The sequence below is a fragment of the Ischnura elegans genome, chromosome 6, assembly GCF_921293095.1.
Source record: "Ischnura elegans chromosome 6, ioIscEleg1.1, whole genome shotgun sequence".
Classification (NCBI taxonomy): Eukaryota; Metazoa; Arthropoda; class Insecta; order Odonata; family Coenagrionidae; genus Ischnura; species Ischnura elegans.
The window spans coordinates 86042566-86062551 of NC_060251.1; the positions used below are offsets into that span (position 1 = coordinate 86042566).

General features: G+C 41.5%; 1 protein-coding gene across 3 annotated transcripts in view; it reads right to left on the minus strand.

Annotated features, from left to right (window-relative positions):
• LOC124161095 (protein tramtrack, alpha isoform-like) overlaps positions 1-19986 on the minus strand; it is a 137724-nt gene that overhangs the window by 85817 nt on the left and 31921 nt on the right. For 2 of the 3 annotated variants that reach the window (XM_046537289.1, XM_046537293.1), the window contains exon 2: positions 10280-10326. The exons of the other annotated variant lie outside the window; for it this stretch is intronic. The gene's annotated coding sequence lies outside the window, so the exon portion shown is untranslated. The remainder of the gene's footprint in view (positions 1-10279; positions 10327-19986) is intronic. 3 annotated transcript variants of the gene reach the window in all.

Genomic DNA, 19986 nt, shown 5'->3' on the forward strand with positions numbered 1-19986 from the left:
TGTTAAAATTGTTGAAAATCCCGCTGCAAAAGGCCAATGTGTTTTTTTCGGTGGTGAGTGAATAAAAAATATATCATGATCGAAAGTGCACGGTGGCCCAAAGGGTGGAGCGTTGGGGTGGTGGACGTAGGATTTGGGGTTCAAATACCGGGCGGAGACCTGGAGTGCCTGAAATTAAAATCCTTGATGTGCAAACTGACCCAAAGCCCATTTACCTTACGTGCTTCATTAACACTCTCTTGAGACATAATCCAGGTTTAGCTTAACCCTCACCTACCAAAACCAGCAACCGCGTTGTAACCTACGTGTCGTGTCTATGATTGAGTTTATGACCATTTTAGGAGACGAATGACAAAATCAATCTTCAAATTGATTCCATCAACGAGGCGGTTCGGAAACACGAAGAAGCAAAGGGAATAAGATTTCACGATAGGGATTTAGATGGATCGAGTGTGTGTAGTCTTATCTGTCACTTGGAGATTCTACCCGAAGTTTGGTTTGGATAGGTGAGGGTAAAGATGCGTTTACACCGTGTAACATGTTATATAAAACGAGTTACATATAACATGTTTTACGAAAAAGTTACAAATCCGTGTAACATGTTACATATAACATTGTGTTATAAAACAAAAATTCGTGTTATACTACAAGTTTTTGGTTTCCCACACGAAGCGGGACAAGAATATCTTGTTTTAAATCACAATATTACATTTACATCTACGTAATACCCCGCAAGCCGCCTTAAAGGCGTGTGGCAGGGACTCGCCGAGGACTGAGCCACAAACATGTGAACTTTACACAATCAGGATATGGGGGCCTGTTCTTTTTCCTGGGCCACCTCGCACTTCGAGGGTTTTCGTTTGCGGATGTCGGAAAGTTTCACCTGGGATATGAACCCGGGACCCCTAGATTCCCGTACGGAATAGAATTCCGTGCGGAATATTCCAGCTCCCGTGAAAAGCTACGCAAAACAGCAATTACATTGACAGTAGGTATATATCACTCTGATGAGACCCCTAAGCATGAGGAAAATGGCACATGCCTCGTTATGCTGGGGAATTCTCAAAGGACGCGCGTGGAGGACTAGGAACGACGCCAAGGAGTCGCGAACATGCGTCAAGGCGCAGGGAGTGCAGTGGGGGAGGACAGAAGCAGGGTCTGGGGGGGGATGCGAAGGGGTTGGGGGTGCTGGAGCAGTGCAATCGAGGCGAGGGGATGGGGTTTCCAAGATGGAATACGCGACCGCAGAGAGCGTGACCCAAATCCGACCGCTCTAGTGATTTTTATGATTATTGCCCTTTTTTGTCGTTCGCACTCTCCGTACATGCCCCTTACTTTTTTCCACCAGATTGTTACCCAACGCCAGGATTAATACGTATCCATGATACTCATGCGGAGAGACGCACGAGCGCTCGCAGAAGACGCGACGGGAATACCGTGCACCATAAAGAATCGCAATGAGGCAGCCGAACGCTGTTCGATCAGGTGATACCTCAGCGCGCGGACGTCGTCAGCGATAATATACTGAGGGACATACGCCGTACAGTGGACTGAAATCGAAACATAGATGGCCTAAAATCAAAATATTGACATTTTCATTTCGCACCGGGATTCGTATATTATCATTTTAGAGTTTCCAGGGCATCTAAAACTGAAGTTAATTTTTTTCCATGATATTTTTTTTAATAACTCACCAAAAATAAAAAAATCTGCGAAATCTTGAGTACGCGATTTAAAAAAAAAGTTCAATGTTTATTCTCCAAGCAATTAAATACTATTAATAATACCGAATTTATAATGATATTGATTGATAGAACTACTCTTCTATTTAATTAAGACCGAATTATTGTTAGAGTCCATTGTTTTTTATTATATTTTATGATTTGTTTAAAATATCACCGTTTTCGTTAATTTTTTACCTAATGCTAGGATGAAAGTAGTTACCACCGCTTGCCGCACCTGAGAAATTTACAGCAGAACTTAGGCTGAAGTCTATATTATTTGATAGAAAAGAAAAAACTTGCTCAAACCTGCACCCCTCCGATTTTTTCGTGGTAAAGCAAAATGATTGCGGGTCAAGGCGCGGTTTTCGCGCCCCTTGACCCGCAATACACGGGATAGGCACTTGGGAACTTAACGACATGCGTAGCAGTCCGTTTGAGAGACAGGATTTTCCCTAAATCTTGAGTGTATGGAAATTGTATGCGCGCCGGGAGTTAACTAAAAACTACTTCTCAAAACACTGTTTTCAAGCATTTAGGAGGCGAAGTTAGATTTAACTTCACCGTTAACAGCACATCACAACGGAGGAATTAACAAAGCACGACACAAATATCTATGTGATGGATAGGGACCACGTACTCAGGCGGGATTCGAACCCGCGGCCTGCGGTTTGGCAGGCTAGGACTTTACCCCACTTCCACCGAGGCCGGCAAAATAGGACTAAATAAATACTCTAAATTTAAGTAAACTTTTATTGAAGTTAATCAGTGTATAAAAACAGCTTGAAACACTATTATTTTCCAAAGTATTGGATATCCCACCACTTTACTAACAAGATCTACGGAGTACTAACGGACCGCAAGAGCCTGAAGTATTTTAACAAGCAATTGACATTCTTATGATAATCATTCCCCAGCATACAAAAACAGGCGTGATGATAAAAATGATGATAGATTAATTTTACCATCCAAAGCCGAAAACACAAAGCTAAATATTTCAAGAGGTGGAAGTGCGTTACTGTATTTAATCCAGGAGAGCCTTTTTTGCATGTTCGACATAAAATATAAACACATATCATGCACTTTAATCCCGGGCACAAAAAATCAATCACGGAATGCATTGTAGGTTATCATTTAATCGTGTTCTGCTGCAAATGTAACCCAAATGCGCGGTCGTCTCAGATTCAGGCGAAAATAATTTTTAATATAAATTATTATTATTAAAGTATTCTTCCGATCAAGGTAGGTTTCCATGAAGTACTTGAGAAGCGTTCTGGGAGCCTCACTTTCCTTAATGGGCTTCCCTCTTCGATTTATTGTAAGGCCTACTCCCTTTCATTCCATCTAAAAAAATCCTATTCTCTTCCTTCCCCTATCTCGTTTACTTAACACTTTACCATCTGAAGCCGTTTTCAACATCCCCATCCCCTTCCCACTAAGTACTCCATCCATCCATACTTTCTGTCTCCTTAGTATCTCATCTAGAAGCTGCCTCTCCTCACCCACCACGTCCAGCACTTCGTCATTCTTCCTCCTCTTCGTCCACTACACTTTCTCCAATATAACTAAATAAAATTTTATTTAGCGCGTGAACCATTTCGGGTTGTAGCCTCTCTGAGCGCAATACTTTCTACAGCAGAAGACAAAAGGGGTGAAAAGACGCACCAAATGCGTCTATGTCAGCGAAAGTAAGCAGTAATAGATATTTCCCTCCTCCAAGGGCTTCTTTTTTTTCGTCCGACTCGGCGAGGAATTTTTGCCGAGCGCATTTGCTTTCGGAGCGAGCATACATTTCAATTCTCATTCGAGCGCAGCAAAGGGAAAATCAAAAACGGATGTTGGCGGAGATGAGCGCTTCAGCATTTATTCCGATGAGACCGACCCCCTTCGGCCCCGTCCTCGTGGCGCAACAGGCGGTCGACGATATCGCTTCAACTTGATTGAGTCGTAGCCCAAAACGATTTTCTCTCAGCGATAAATAGCCGGCTGGTCTTGAAGCCACGCGGGATCATGGAAAGGTTTCTACCACGAATATGTTCCCGGCCACGGCCGGAATATGTTCTGTCACACATCGCGCATTTAAATGGGTTTATATAAGGCACCATTCGCGGCGCTGGCGGCAGAACGATCCGAATTTCACGGGTAAATTAACTACCGCTAAGGTCATCGTGGACTCTACACTCTCAGAAAGGGTTTTGGACATTGCAATAAGAATCATTGCCGCTATCATTTCCAATACATTTGGTTACATCGATCCAATTTAATAATCATACAATAAGACTTCATGTTAATGTTTCCTTGGATCAGTATGATAAAAATCATAGGCAATTATAGTCCCAACTATCCTTAATTTATTTTCAGAAATAATTTTTTCAGTGTATGCATGTCAGTGGAGGAAGGGGGTATTATAATTGTAAACATCCAAGTATACTTTTCTTTTTTATTTGATCGTAAGGGTAGATATCGACTAAAATGGTTCTTCTTTATTTCGCGGAACTGTGCATCAATAATGAGGTAAAATCGCTATAAGTAATTTCCTTTGAAGTGGGCAGGCAAGGTACTTAGCAGAGGCTTAATGCACGATACTGGGCTACTGGGGGATCTCAGTAGACTTTAGTGCACGACAGCAAACCAGTAAATCATTTTACACACGTTGTCGAATCATAAGTTTAACAAGCAATGTATATCATAAACCGTCAATTCTTTTAGTGGATATCGAAACGATATAGAAATTAAGTACTTAATCCACGAGAGCAAATCCAGTTTCATTTCGGCAAAGCAGTCGAAAAATAATTCTCAGCCAAAAAGCAATCGCTTTTCCACCAAAAATTATCCTCCACTCACAGCTCCGAATTTTTTTGCTCCACCTCGATGTTAGCTGAAATTTGGACACTTCAGCATCGAGATAACATATTTTTGGCGATATAGGCGACTTTTTTTTTACATGTTTGGGCACGATTCAAAGGGTATTCCCGACGTCATTTTCGGATTCCTGTCCCGCAGCGTGTGCGCGCTCCGAAAATTTGGGATATCCTTATCGCGCTACAGGTCTCAAGGCGCCTCTCCTATCTAGACCTCAATTAATCCTGAGATAACCAAGCATCCACCTCCACTCAAACATTATATCAGCGATGTCGCGAGCCTTGTCATCGCCCGCGGCAAATGAAAGATAGGCCGCGCCGCTGGAGTGCCGTCCTAAAAGGATCCACCATCTTAAGTCTCTCGGCTCCCTCAGGGTCATCGCGAGGAAGAAAAACGCCGCGATGGTTACACGCACGAACACATATGAACTCATGCTCAAGTGCGTGCCCCGCTCACTGGCGAAGTGACACGGATCAAGTTGTCGAGGGTGATAAGGAGCTTGCAGATGCCGCGCTGCGCTAAGCTCGTCACCGAAGTGATTACTATACCGCCTCTCCCCGGATGGCTTGGCAGGGGGAAAACTCTGGTCGACATGCCTGCATTTTGAATATTTCGAGGGAGCTGCAGGGAACCAAAAGCAATAATTATATTCGACAACGATGGAAAAATCTGGGTGAACTCGCGTCTACAATTCCATGTGAATATTTTATTATTATTAAAGTATTCAACCGATTAAGGTAGTTTTGAATGGAGTATAGTAGAGGTACTGTATCAGTTTCCCCACCCCCAAATTTTCAAGGGTAATGTCTGTAGATTTCCACACAATTTTTCATAAGCTAAACATGTAGGTCCATCAAGTAGTGCTTGAACACTATTCTACAATGAAGATTCTACAATGCTCCTCAACAAGTAGACTGTCATTAGAACTATTATTATTAAAGTATTCTACTGATAAAGGTAAGTTTCCGTGAAGGACTTATCCCTCTTCATTTCAAAATAAGGCCTACTCCCTTTCATTGTATCCAAAAATCCTATTGCCTTCCTTCCTCTCCCTCGTTTACCTAAAATTCTACCCTCTAATACTGTTTTAAACCTTCTGTGTGTTATCGTGTTATACTTGGGGTGTGTTGAAGGGTACAAGAGGCAATGCACCTCTTATGAGAAAAAAAATTATATTCTAATCCAAGATTATGAAGGGGCAAGAAAGAAAAAAAAATGCTTTCTAATGAAACGAAGGAGCGAAGAAATGCATACTAATATGTATGCAACTCATTTCCAAAGAGAATACGGCCTGCGCAAAAAATTAAAAAAATCAGTGGGCAAGCACAATGAATGAGATGCTCAATGACTTCCACAATTCATAGAAAGAATGCCAGTAAATGATATATTTACAGAGGAAACAAGTGCGTAAATCGCGAATAAGCCAGACAGGGGGGAAACTAAATTTCGATACAGTAATTACTGCATTAAATTAATACAATAAAGCAATGAAAGGAAAAGCGAAGAAAAATTTATGAGAACAGGTTTTGAGGAATCGGCCCTAAAGGGGTTGTCTGAAAAATAGTAATTAAAAGACGGGTTGGTGGGCAATTATGTCGAGAAATTTATACAGGCTACCATATTAGGGAGGTGAACCGGCATTTTTTACGTCGATACCGACGAAGAAACTATTTATACTCATGCAAAGTACTAGAGATCGAAACGATAAACTCAGAAAAATTTTGCTCCGAAATCCGAATGCCTGATGAAGGCCATTTACGGGGTGAAATACAGATGCAGACGGTATTACTGACATCGCCCTTTCATCGGTTAAATGATTAAAAATAGTTTTACCTTTAATACTAGACACTATGTTGAATAAGTTTTGGGTAGGCGAGATGGTATTTTTTGTTTATATCAAAGAAATGGGAATTGGAATAGTTGGTAAGAAGTGATGGAACCTTGAACGTTTAGAGGTTCGGATCACACGGTATCACTGTTTCTATTAAGCAGAGTACTCCCACAAGATGTATGTGAAAAAAATCACTCCGAAAATGAGGATATATTATTGTATTATCAAGGGCGGATCCAGGATTTTTTTTCTAAGAGGCCACAAGGGTCTGACAGGCAAACGATCTTGTCATATTTGAGATTAAAAAGCAACATACAACGATTACTGTACGAAATATTCTCTTAATTTTAAAACGAAAGTTATTTATATGATATTACACGATTGAGGCTCCGTAATACACAAAAAAATGAACGTAAAGATAAACGTATTAAAAATCTTGTGTATTTTTTAAACGTCTTGGGGGGGGAGGGGACACGAGCCTCCGTGATTCCACCCCCCTTAACCCTTTCTAGCCCCTCTAACTCCTAAGTAACATCAAAACTGTGTAACTTTTCTGCTCAGTTTAGGAAATATCTAAACTACGCATTATTTTGTGATGTAAACTGCAATGACGAGATATTTAGCTGCCACGATGATGGCGATTGAGAGCAAAATTTTCAAGTTTTCACAGTGAAAAATGTTGAAATTTGATTTCTCTCAGAAGCAGCTCTGGGTTAGAAAGGGTTAAATCCGCTTCTGTGTACTATACTGTGTCAGGTACTTTATTCTTAAGTTAGTCAATACAAAAATAGGCACCGAACCCGAATGGTTGGCACGAGTAGTTGGTAGTTAGTGGGTGGAGAACCCGAGTTCTGATCCCGCGGTATCGCTGTAACATAAAGCGGAGCGCACCAGAGATGTGAAAAACAGTCGTAGCCGCGCGCAACCCTCATAGTTCTTCTGGCGACTGCGCTCCGCCACACTCTCCTGTTTCCCATTACAAAAGAGGCGCGAGAGAGGGCGCTCCCTGGGATAACCGCCTCCCCTCTCTCCCCCGCCCACTTCTAGTCCTTCCACGTGTACAGGGTGCCACCTACCACCCCTCCCACTCCCCCACTCTCTCTACTCCTTGCTATAACCCCATTCCAAGCCGAACCCCTTCACTCACTCACACTCAACCTCCCCTCCTCACATATTTAAACAAGCTTTATCTACGACCCAGTGTACGCGTTTAAGGGGGGAGGGGAGGCGAGGCGGGGTGAAGGAACAGATATTGGGGCTGGTGGGGGATGGGGAGGGGGGTGGAGAGGGAGGGAGGGAGATTCAGGGTGGGAGGGGTGGTGTGTATAAGGGAGTGAAGAAATATGTGCGCTGGGGAGAATGTTAGAGAGGGCGCGTAGGCGGTCAGGGTTTCGAAAAGGAGAGAGAGGGTTTCTCACATGCTTCGCTCCCACTCTTAAGTCAGTATCGAGCACGATTAAGATTTGATTCGGGGAAGGAAACCTTCTAGAAAACCCTCTGGGATTGTGCATGACTCTGATCAAAACTACTCCGAACGGTTTTCATTTCGAACGGTTTTCATTTCGAACGATTTTCATTTCGAACGATTTTCATTCCGAAAGTTTACATTCCGAACGGTTGAGGCCTAATTAAGGCCTGTGTACACGATTTATTCACACAAATTAGTTAAAACCCACATGCATGAACGCGAGAATGAACACCAAAATGCACCCTGTAACCATCCAACAAGTCACTACTAGAAAACCTTCTGAGGGGTTGTGTTTGTCACCGATCGAAGTTATTCCGAACAGTCGAGGCCTATTAAGGCCTGTGCACACGGTGCATTCACACACGAGTTAATGTCCACCACATACATGAACGCGGGAATGAACACCAAAATGCACCGTTTAACCACCCAACTAGACACTACCAGAAAACCTTCTGGGGGGTTGTGCTTGACCACGATTGAAATTATTCCGATCGTTTTTCATTCAAAACGGTAGAGGCCTAATGAGGCTTGCTCACACGGTACATTCACAGATACGAGTTAATGTCTACATGCATGAACGCGGGAATTGACACAAAAATACACCGTATAACCACCCAACTAGACATTACTAGAAAATCTGGGAAGTTAATGCTTGACGCTGATCGAAATTATTCAGATCGGTTTTCATTCCGAACGGTGGAGGCCTGTTCACACGGTACATCCAAACACATGAGTTAATGTCCACATCGATAAAAGGAAAAACGTTCGTTAATTATTCTTCTTTTAACTTAACCTTCACGTTCTCTAAAGGCAAAGACAACTACGTGACCGGTGACCGAAACTGGCGAATACAATTTCTTTCCTCTATCCCTCAATTTCAGGAATATAGAGGTAGGTACTCCCACGCCTCTATCGCACAGGTTACGAACAAGATACGTTACGAAGACTTGGCCATAGGTCGAATCGGTCGCAACTCGGAAATTACATCTACAAAGTACCAAATAATCAACAGGCCTCTAGCCTGAGACGTTGCTGCGTCGAATGATGTGGATTCGCTTTGTGAAGTACATTTCGTATCTTTTTAAATGCGAAATCAGGCGTAAAAATTGTGAGTGGTACTCATTACGCATGATTCTCTAATAGATATACAGATAAAAAATAAAGATATGAATAAAATAAATAATAATTTCGTTTTATATTTTCCGCAATGTGCGTGCAATGGTCGTGGCATTTTCAGGAAGAAATTTTAGGGATATTTCAACACTCATTTTCCAAAATTATTTTGGTCTTAACTTCGTAAGTCCTACTTTCCCAATCCAAAAAAATGGTTCGAAAGTTCCGTAGTACGTACCACAACCATCATGGTTATCTTTTTCTGTGCTATCCCTCTTCTAAACCATTGGCTTAGAGTTACTGCCGTTGGAATGCCAGCGGTGGGAACTCGGCGCGTGTAGAAAGAAGAGGGTGTGTGTGCATGGTGTATAAAAGGGAGGAGGATATAGGAGAAAGAGAAAAAAAACACTGGCCGGCTGAGAGCTTTCCCCACGCATCTTTCACAATGGCTTGCAACGCGAGCAGGTATGAGAGAGCTGGAGGAGCAGATGGTGCGCGCCGCGCTCCTCAGAATGCACCGGCACTCTTCTCGCGCCTAGTTTCCTCCGCGGAGGTATTTTCCGCAGGTCGGCGGCAATATGGATACCGCGATAGACCGCCCAGAATCGCAATAAGGCGCCATGGGTACATTCAGAAGACGCAGGACACCTTCATCTATAAGGAAATGCAGACATACCCCTACTTACGAACAGGATACCTTCATAGGCAGATTGACTCCATGAGTCCAAAAACGGCACAAAGACAATTAAAAAGGACTCATAAAAACAAAATAATGATAAAAATTAATATTAATAGTAATAATAATGACAATAATATAGTAGCTTATGTATTATATGTATCGTACATGCAGTGTAGTTCATGTCAGTGGAAGTAAATTTTAATCCTCTGGTGCATGTTGGTGATGTTTAGCACCCTACCAAACACCTCTGAAGGTGCCTTGAAGGGTAATATTTAAATGTAGAATACTTTGTCGTAAGTCTGAAATGACGTACAAAGGTATTGAATTATCTATAGGCCAAAATCTAGCCTAAAAGGTTGTTGTGACGACTGACATATATTTTCTCTGCAAAGCACACACAAATTTTACGTACCAGCCTTTCATTTTAATATTACAAGTACAATATTGATAGATGAAAATATTGCGGAAAACACTATCCACAAAACAAAAAATTGGTTACGGTATTAATTAAAGGCGCCTAATATATACCTACGTCTAATATATACTCCCGTCATATTTCTTTTATAATTTTGGTCGCAACTTCGGATGATGAAGTCGGGAATTACCTGTATTTCAAAAAAGCCCGCTTCTACTTCTGCGCATGGTACCAAGCCTGAAACGACAAAAACCAAGATCAATTAATGGATTTGATGAGTCTGATTGTCTAATTTCTACGATATCGTTTATTTTTCATAATATCAACTTCGATCAAAAATATTTTTTCTTGTAATTATAACTCACAGGGAAGAAAATCCATCAGGATTTAAATAAAACATACTCATTATTAATTACTTTGCTTATAGATTCAATTTCTCAAAACCTTTCGGAAATTGTATTTATTTAATTTTTGCCTCGGATTTTGGTGATGCGCAGCCGTCAACTCATTGTTGGTTCCCATTGAGAGGTCTTACATTTTCTACAGAAAAGACGCTCATTAATAATAAATGAATTATTGATATTCCAAATTGAATCGTAATATAATACACAAAGGTTTTGAACAACTTCTTAAACAAGAAATGAGGGGTACAGCGCAGTGAATGCACGTGAAATAAGCATCCCCTGCCAAACATTTCCATTGAAGGATCTTACATATTCGAGAGAAAAGACGAACATTATTTATAAATAACTTATACATATTCCAAATTGAATCGTAATATAATACACAAAGGTTGTGAACAACTTCTTAAACAAGAAATGAGGTGTATAGCGCAGCGAATGCACGTGAAATGAACACCCCATGCCAAACACCCTACAGGTGGCTCGAGGGTATAATACACGTGCCAGCGGATGAACGCAGCTCCGTAAAAGGCAAGACAGCTCAGCGACAGTCCGAGGGAAGACATGAATATATTTTTTTCCAGGTAAGCAATCTTATAGCGGGAGGAATTCCCTCAGATGATCAGATTAGACTTCTCAAAGGAGTGGGACGGGGGAGATTATTTAATCAAAACTGTTTACAATATCGGGAATTCTTAGAAAGAGATAAAATGAGTAGGGGAATAATCACGGGGCGCTTAGGGGAGGGGGAGGAGGATAAGGAGGGGTTTCAAGGAAAATGAGCGAGGGAGGGGTGTGAGGGCAGCGAGGGGTGAGCAGGGGGAGGGGGAGCGATGACGACAGCACTTGTTGCATTAATAACCACAGCATGGAGAGCGGGCACGGAGGGAATGAGGAGGCATTTTCCACGGACGGGTGGCTGTTTCTGCCGGGGAATCTAGGGACACGGCCGCGATGTGTAGAAATCCACCGCGCGTTTTCCTGAGCACGGTGGTGGTTTATCCCCACTCTTTCCCACCTAGCCATCCCGCACCAGGACGGAAAGTAGGGGACTCTGCCTATATCCAGCATATGGCGGAATTATTTTAAGTATACCGGGACTAGCCACGGTGATAAATTTACAGAGTCACCCCCATAATCCACAAACTTCTACAAGGGAAAGAGGCCTCGGTAGCTTAAACTGGCTGAATCACTCACGGAAATCAGAAGATCCGGGTTCGATTCCCGGTCAAAGCGAATGATTTTTACTCTGTGGAATTTTCGCAGGAGTTGATTATGCCAGGACCTTGATACATCTCTAACCTGCCATGTCAATTTCATGCTGATTTTGTTGAAGTATTCTAACGGCTATTCTGGTGGGTTTAAATTGAGTATTTTGCGAGTTATTTGAGTCAAATTGGACCAATATTTTCAGTCCACAATAAGAGCTACTTCCTATTACTCTATCTATAATCCTATTCTCTCCCTTTCCCTCCATCGTTTAACTAAAATTCAATCCTGTAAAACTATCATCAACATCCCCTCCCCGTTAAGTACTCCATCCATCCATACCTTCTGTCTACTACATATCTCATCTAGAAGCTGCCTCTTCTCACCCACCATGTCTAGCACTTCGTCGTTTCTTCTACTCTCCGTCCACTTCACCTTCTCCATTCTTCTCCACACTCACATCTCGAACACCTTCAGTCTTTTCTCACATTCCTTCCCGAGTGCCCATGTTTATACCCTAAAGCGCTACACTGTAAATAATAATGCATATTTAATTCGAAGAGAGAAAAATTCCCCTGGATCAGGAATCGAACTATATGACTTTGGACTTCAAAATCATATCGGACAACTATTTGCTATTCAGGTTCCTTGGCTGCATGAACCTCGATTACATTGCCATGGATATGCCAAATAATATGTCTGGATAACGCAGTAGCCTGCGAATTGGTTAGGTAAACAAAAGATCATAGATCGATGTAAAGGAGAAAATTTTCCCATGGTAAGTGATGTCTTCCTGGACCATCGACAGGAAAGATTCTAGGAATACTAAGATGCAGGGATGGTCGAGGTTACGGAGGGCTAGGAGTGGCCAGGGGTTGGGATTTGAGGGATCCATTAACTTTGCATTTTGACTTAAATAAATTCCTGTCGACAAACTGATATTTCAAGATATTTGGTGAAGGGGTAGGCAAAAGTTCGTGGGGTAAGGGTATCAAATATTAGTAAGTTTATTTGTACTGGAGAATATGTCTAAATAAATTGAATATTTTCAAGTTTGATACCAGAGTTCAAAAACAAATTTTCTGAAGTTAAGTGAGTGTAATATGTAATTAAGTAAGTGTGATATGGAACCACAAAAGGGTGCCGGAAAATAAGATTGAGAGAATTTTGTTGGAAGCGGGTAAGACGAAAGACATGGTGAACAAACAAATTTAACTTGGAAATGGGGAAAGGCGAGGGTGCGTTGTAAAATTTGGAGGTTATCTTCCATGCAAAGCAACTTTATCCGGTGATAATCATTGAAAGCAATATGCGGCCTAACTGGGGAAGGAGATTTTGCCCTTGGTCCCCACACTTCACCTTCTCGAGTCTTAGTTAGGATACGAAATATAAATCGCAATGATAGATTATCCGGAGGGTAGACCTTGAAGGATTTAAATTCGGAAAAACTAATTACCCTTAATTATTCAAAAAAATACAATCAAAATTGGGGTCTAGAATTGTTACAGTACCGATTACGAATAGCTTCATAGATTATATTCTTACTCAGAAAATCTATTCGGCCAACCATTTTAACGAACGAGAGTTATGTAGACATTAAAAAAAATTATTCGCCCCTGGCGGAAAAATATTGGTTTAACCTGCTTTTTTGGATGTCTACCGAAAGGATTCCAGGACCACCCAGAGTCTTTCAAGGACCCAGCTAAAGAGCAGTAGCCTGAGGCTCACCGTTTATCCACGGGTGACATAAAATGTCTCAAAAAAAAAATGGAAATGATAAATGTAATTTCTTTTCGATTCAGCTTAAGCTGAAGTTATGACGCAATATTTCTTAAAATATCGAATGGAATTATTTTTCATTGACCAAACACACGAACAGAAAAACGATAAAGAAATGGATATCATGCTTTTAAAATACACAAATTCATTTCCACATTTATGGATATTTTCAAATAAAAAACGCATAAATATATAATCTAAAAATGAGCTCCGAATGGTTCAACAGCGACCACATGTCCTTTCTCGATCCCACGCGATCATGGAGGCACATTACATGCCACAAATTCTTCACACCCAAATTTTCCTACGCGAGAGATTTTCGACAATTTTCCCGTCAACATCAAATTGAAAATTCCTCGCAGAATCTGGGGATAAAACGATCTTCGAAAAAGGTTTTCTCCACCATAAATTATCACAGCTGGGGGGGTCATTTCTCCAATCATAATGCGGATTCATCATGGAGAGCTATGGGTTTCCAACGAAGTTGGCTTCATAAAACCTCCTAGTTTATTTTCGAATGCTATGAACTTTATTCTTGCCACTAATAAACCCTTTTAGAGGATGCGTGCGTCATTCCGGCCCAAAAATATTGCTTATATTTCTCTCCTCATGCTTTGGACATCATGCAAACTCCCAATAGCCTTGTTCACACGATGCATGCACCCGCGTTGTGTGAACGCGATGACCTTTGCGATGCATCATGTTAGCACCCTAACTTCTGCAGACGCGTGAGCCCAAGTCCATGAAATAGACCGTTCTGATTCCGAGCCTCCACCTACGATTTATTCATACATATACTCACTAGCTTACATGCTTTTTCGTACAGAAATCCATAGACAAAAACTTTTAATACCTTATTTCAACATGGAATACCCTTTTGTCATCATATGTTGACACCTCGCGATTTTCCAAATTGGTTTCTTTCCCGACTCCTACTGGAATAAAGTAATGAAGAAAGAATCCCTTTTTCTAATTGCTTTTATGGACACTCTATTGACCATTCTCCTCACCCATATCTCCAAAATACCCAAGTCCACGCATCCTTCCGACGCGAGAAGATCATGTGTCCGTTTCAATCAACCTCGATTAGGATATCACTCTATCTCAACAACTTATTTGAGCCTGCTGGTTGAAAATGAAATAAATTTGGGGCATGAAAGTAACATTTATCAATCAAATTATAAAATTTCAAACATCGCTTTTGCATGTTTTTAAATTATATATGTGACATAAAATTAATATTGAGTCACACACCCAAAATAAGAGACAACCCTCGGTGATTGAAACAGAGGCAGAAGACCGAACTGGGATTGCTACAGTCTATGACGAATAAAGGATAAAGATAGCAGGAGAAGAGAAAAGGATTGCATTCATAGATGGAATGAAGAGTTGAAGAAAAGGAGGCGGATGGAAAAGGAAGTATGAAAAATCCAGTTGAGTACGGAGAAATTAGAATAAAAATACCATTTATAACGAGACGACATTAAATAAAAATATTGATCATTAATGGAGCTAAAATTTTTATTCAACCTCAGATGAAGAGTACGGCTTTGATGACAAGTTTACTCAGAATATGTCCGAAGGAGATGGGGTGGATACAAAAGATTTGGATGGATCGCGTACAAAAAGGGAATTGGATACGTACAGATAACATGAAAGGGAGTAGGCCTTAACTTAAATTAAAAAGGGAAGTATCGAGGTAATCCGCGTAATGCTAATGCAGTAACCGGTAGAGTACCTAATTATATGAACTCGGAGCACTAGCGATTTCTGCATAAAAATACTGTCAAAGGTAGATAAACTACGATATAAATTATTAATCTTGGCTTAAAACCAACAAAGCTAAATTGTATGTAGAGTGACTACGATAATTACTGAATTAGGACCCACATAGCTAAAAACATTTAACTGCAACCCCAAGGAAACCAAAATTTTAAAAATTATAGCTATATTGGTTCTAATTCAAAATTAGTAATCATTGTAGTCATTGTATCAGCAATTCCACTTTGTCGGTTTTAATTGCGGGTAGAATGACCCACTGGAACGTCGAAGTGCTGGACGTGGTGGGTGAGGCAGCTTCTAGATGAGATACGGAGACAGAAGGTATGGATGCGAGGAGTACTTAGCGGGCAGGGGATGTTGCAGATGTTGTTAGAGGGTAGAATGTTAGGGAAACGAGGGTAGGGGAAGGAAAAGAATAGGATTTTTAGATATATTGAAGGGGAGTAAGCTTTACAGTGAATTGACGAAGGCAGTGCTGGAATGAAAGGGAGGCTCCTAGATTACTTCTTTAGTACTCCATGGAAAGCTACCCTAATCGGTAGAATACTACAATAATAATAATACATGCCAAAAATTATTTTCGCCTAAATTCGAGACGACCCCGCATTTGTGTTACATTTGCTGTAGAAAACGATTGAATTATAACTTATAATGCATTCCATGACTGCTTTTTTGAAGTCCGGGATTAATGTGTATGATGGGTGAAGAAAAATGTGATGCTTTCCCGGCGAATATATTCAAAAAAAGGCTATTCGGGCTTCCAGCCGGGTGGTCTCCGTCCATTCTGCCATTTTGTGTATGATGGGTGTATATATTTTCAATTGAACATTTTTGCAAAAAAAGGTCTCGGGAGAAAACGAGGGAGAGGAAGGAAGAGAATAGGGTTTTTAGGGAGAATGGAAGTGGGTAGCACCTAGTGGGTATTGAAAAGGAAGTATATGAAGGGAGGTGAGGCTCTTAAGCACTCCATTTAAACCTATCTTCAGGGATGCCGACTTAAAAAAAATATTGGGGGGGCCCAAACCGGGGATCCTGCCCCGGGAAATTTTATAAGTAGTGAATTTTTAGTTTTTTTAAGCATTTTAGAAGAGTCATCTGATCATAATTAGAACCCTGATAACTCGAATCTCGATATCTGAACACTCCGGGGAAAATCGACAAGCCTGACACATTTTTTCCTCACACCCATAACGACTTTTTGAGGGGGCTTGGGCCCCCTCAGGCCCCATGGAGTCGGCGCCTCTGCCTATCTTAATCGGTAGAACACAGTAGTAATAAAGGAAACAACGGACTCTGAGGCGTGCATACTCGTATCACACTCAGGTGAGGTGAAGTGAGAATTATTGTGGGAATACTTTTGAGTGATGCACGCAATTTAAGTTTACGTGTCCCTCTCTTTCAACGAACACACATCGAGTCATGAACCACTGACCATACGGCACGAGCAAACACCATTCCCGCCCGCTCGCGCCCTGCACCCTCCCGTGAACTCATTCAACCCGCGCCCCGGGGCGGGGCCCGCCGCTCTCGCCCCGCGTAGGTGTGGCGCGGATCGCCGCCGACAGCGGGAGAGGCGCGGGGCGGGGCAAGTCGCCCCTTTTCGAGGCCCCGAATCCCCATAGCGGGATCGCGCTTCGGGATGGAAGTTATAACAGGGTCTTGCCCCCGACCACCCGCCCTCCCCCCCACACCATTGCGTTCCAACAGGGGGCGGGAGTGTACACTAGCAGTGGTGGTGGTGCCACGGCGGTGGTAATGGTGCCGGTGGCTTCGTGGCAGGTGGTGATGGCCTAACGCACGGGATGGAAAGAGTCGGCGGCAGCGTCGGGGCTTACAGGATTCGGGGTCAATAACCCCCTGCTTCTCTCCACCACCACTAGAGGGAGTGAGCGAGGGAGATACCCCGTATAATGCTACTCTCTCTCTCTCCCTTCCTATCTATCTCCTCTCGGCTGGTGCTGTTCTCTCGACACGCGTGCTCACGAAAGCCACTGCATCTAAAGACACGACGCTATGCACCTTAATACGCTGGAGTAAAAATACTGTGGCGAAATAATGGTTATGCTCATGTTTAATCTTAAAAATGGATATGGGCCTGATGAAAACAATCGTAGAAGGACAGGTGGAAGTGAAGAAGGGCAAGAGACGGCATCGAATGAGTTACATATGACAGGTTATAAAGGATGTAAAAGAGAAGAAATACGTCGCTATGAAAAGGCTTGCGGGTGGGCAAGAAGAATGGAGAGCTGCGTCAAACCAATCCTAGGACTGTTCACCAAGGGCGTACCTAGGATAAAAACTTGGGGGGGGGGGGGTGGCAAGCCAGGGTTGTTCAAGTTGTAGGTAAGATTTAAGCACGGAAAAGGTGAATGAAATCAACATTTTAAGGAGACAGTTAACAGCTCTTTATTAGTTTTTAAAATTATTTGCTTGAAAAAATATTATTTTCCTTAAAGAAATTTGCTGTTTTTGCTTCTGGGGTGAGGGGGCAGCTGCCCCCTCTTGCCCCTCGCTTGGTACGCCCATGCTGTTTACTGATGATGATGAAGGTTATGTTCAACTATTAGTTTTCTGAGCACACTAAGGCGAAAATTAAAAATGACTCCTAATCACTGGGTGAAAGAAAAGAATAATATAGCCTATTAATACTAACCCTATACAGGATATAATACCCTCAAGGTTTACCTATATACTCCCATTTAAATTTGATGAAATTGTACACCCTGAAAATGTATATTTTTCTGAGTTATTTCTTTCACATCACTAAAATTTCTACGACTATTTACATATTATATCCAAATTTCAAACCCCTGCGACGAATACATCAATCACAACAACAGTTTAACCGTATTTTAGTGTCTGAATACGGAATTCCAAGGGAAATGCTCGACTATAACCCCTGAGTTATTCCTTTCACGTCACTGAAATTAAAATTGTAATACACACATGACTTTTGCAAAAATATTACTACTAGAGAGTGTGAGACAGTTGACGCGACAGTTTAGGGGAGGGGGATAGGTTTGAGATGTTCTCGGGGGATGAGGAAGCTGAAATCCTTTCTAACGAATGCATTCCAGACATAAGTGGACGACCACTACCATGGTCTTTTGACGGTTAATTGCCACGTGATGGCTTCACATTAATGAAAGAAACTGTCGTCCACAAGACTTAATTTTCTTGATTAAAACACATTTCCGAGAAAAATTATGAAAAAGTTCAAACCCTCAAGAAAATTCTAAAGCGAAATTTTAAAGTACAATCATTCACATAGACCTTGAAACTGTAGAGTAAATATGCGCGAAGTGCTGTAACCAAATAACCCTTTATCAAAAAACAAAAACTAGTGACACGATTTTAGGGGAAGGATATCTTATGATTATTATGGGCAGTAATACCGGAAAAATAAATTCGCTACAATTGACATGAAACGATCTTTTTGCTGCATTAGTGAGAGCTAGGAGACAAAAATTTATCACTTCGTAACTTTCGTGAGAATTTTTTCCAGGAAAAATTATGAAAATAAAAAAGCAAGCGATGAAAAGGTAAATGAAGCTGAAGACACTGAAGACTGGAGGCGTTCGAGATATGGGTTTGGAGAAGGTGAAGTGGACGGAGAGGATGAGGAGCGAAGAAGTGCTGGATATAGTTGGTGAGGAAAGGCAGTTTTTAAATGAGATACGGATGAGACAGATGGCTTGGATGGTGCGAGTACAGAGACGGGAGGGGATGTTAAATACAGTGTTAGAGGGTATAGAATGTTGGTTAAACGAGGAAGAGGGAGGAAGAGAATAGGATTTTAGATAGAATTATTGAGGGTAGGCCTTACTCCGAATTGAAGAGGGAAGTGCTTGAAGGAAGGGGATACTGCCAGAATGCTTCTTATATACACCATGAAGACATACTTTAATCGATAGAATATTTTAGTAATAGAGATATTTTCCGCTCAAATAATTCTTTTCTATTTATATATTTATACATATTCACATATTTATATTCTACCACTTATGATAGGATTACATCAAGCTTAATGAGCAATAATCACCCCGCATCTTCCCCATGCCCACATTTAACTTCCCTCTTCGATTCCAAGTGAGGGATATTACCTTTCTTTCTACCTATAGTGCTACAAAGTGATTTTGCAGGCCTCGGTGGCGGCGGGGTACAGTCCTCGCCTGCCGAACAGGAGGTCGCGGGTTCGAGTCCCGCCTGGGTAAGTTCCCTTCTACCTACTATCCAGGTCATGGTTGTTTGTGTACGTTAAACTGTTTACATGTTAATAACTCCGATGTAAAAGGCCGTATGGGGCTGTTTTAGGTATGGAAATAAATAAATCCTATTACCTTTCCCCTTCATTTCCGAATATCTAACATTAAAGCCATTTATAATTCAAGTATTTCTATACTGGAAACTATAACAGGAAGTTTTTTCAATTTCTGTTATCGGAATATCTTCAGCTTCAGTGAAGCAATTCTGTGTTATGCTGCAGAGACAGCACCTTCATTCTTCTATGCAACTGATGAATCTGATAGTTAGATATGTTATAGATATACAAACTGTATTAATGTTAATTATTTGTCTTGTGGTCAGTGTTTTTCGATTGAAACAGTAAGCCATATAAAATATTTGGGTATTTATGTCGATGAAAACAGCAACTGGAATTCTTCTGTGCAACTGAACTCTATTTTTGAGAAGGTGGCTCGGACTCGGTCACCCCAGAGCAGGTTTT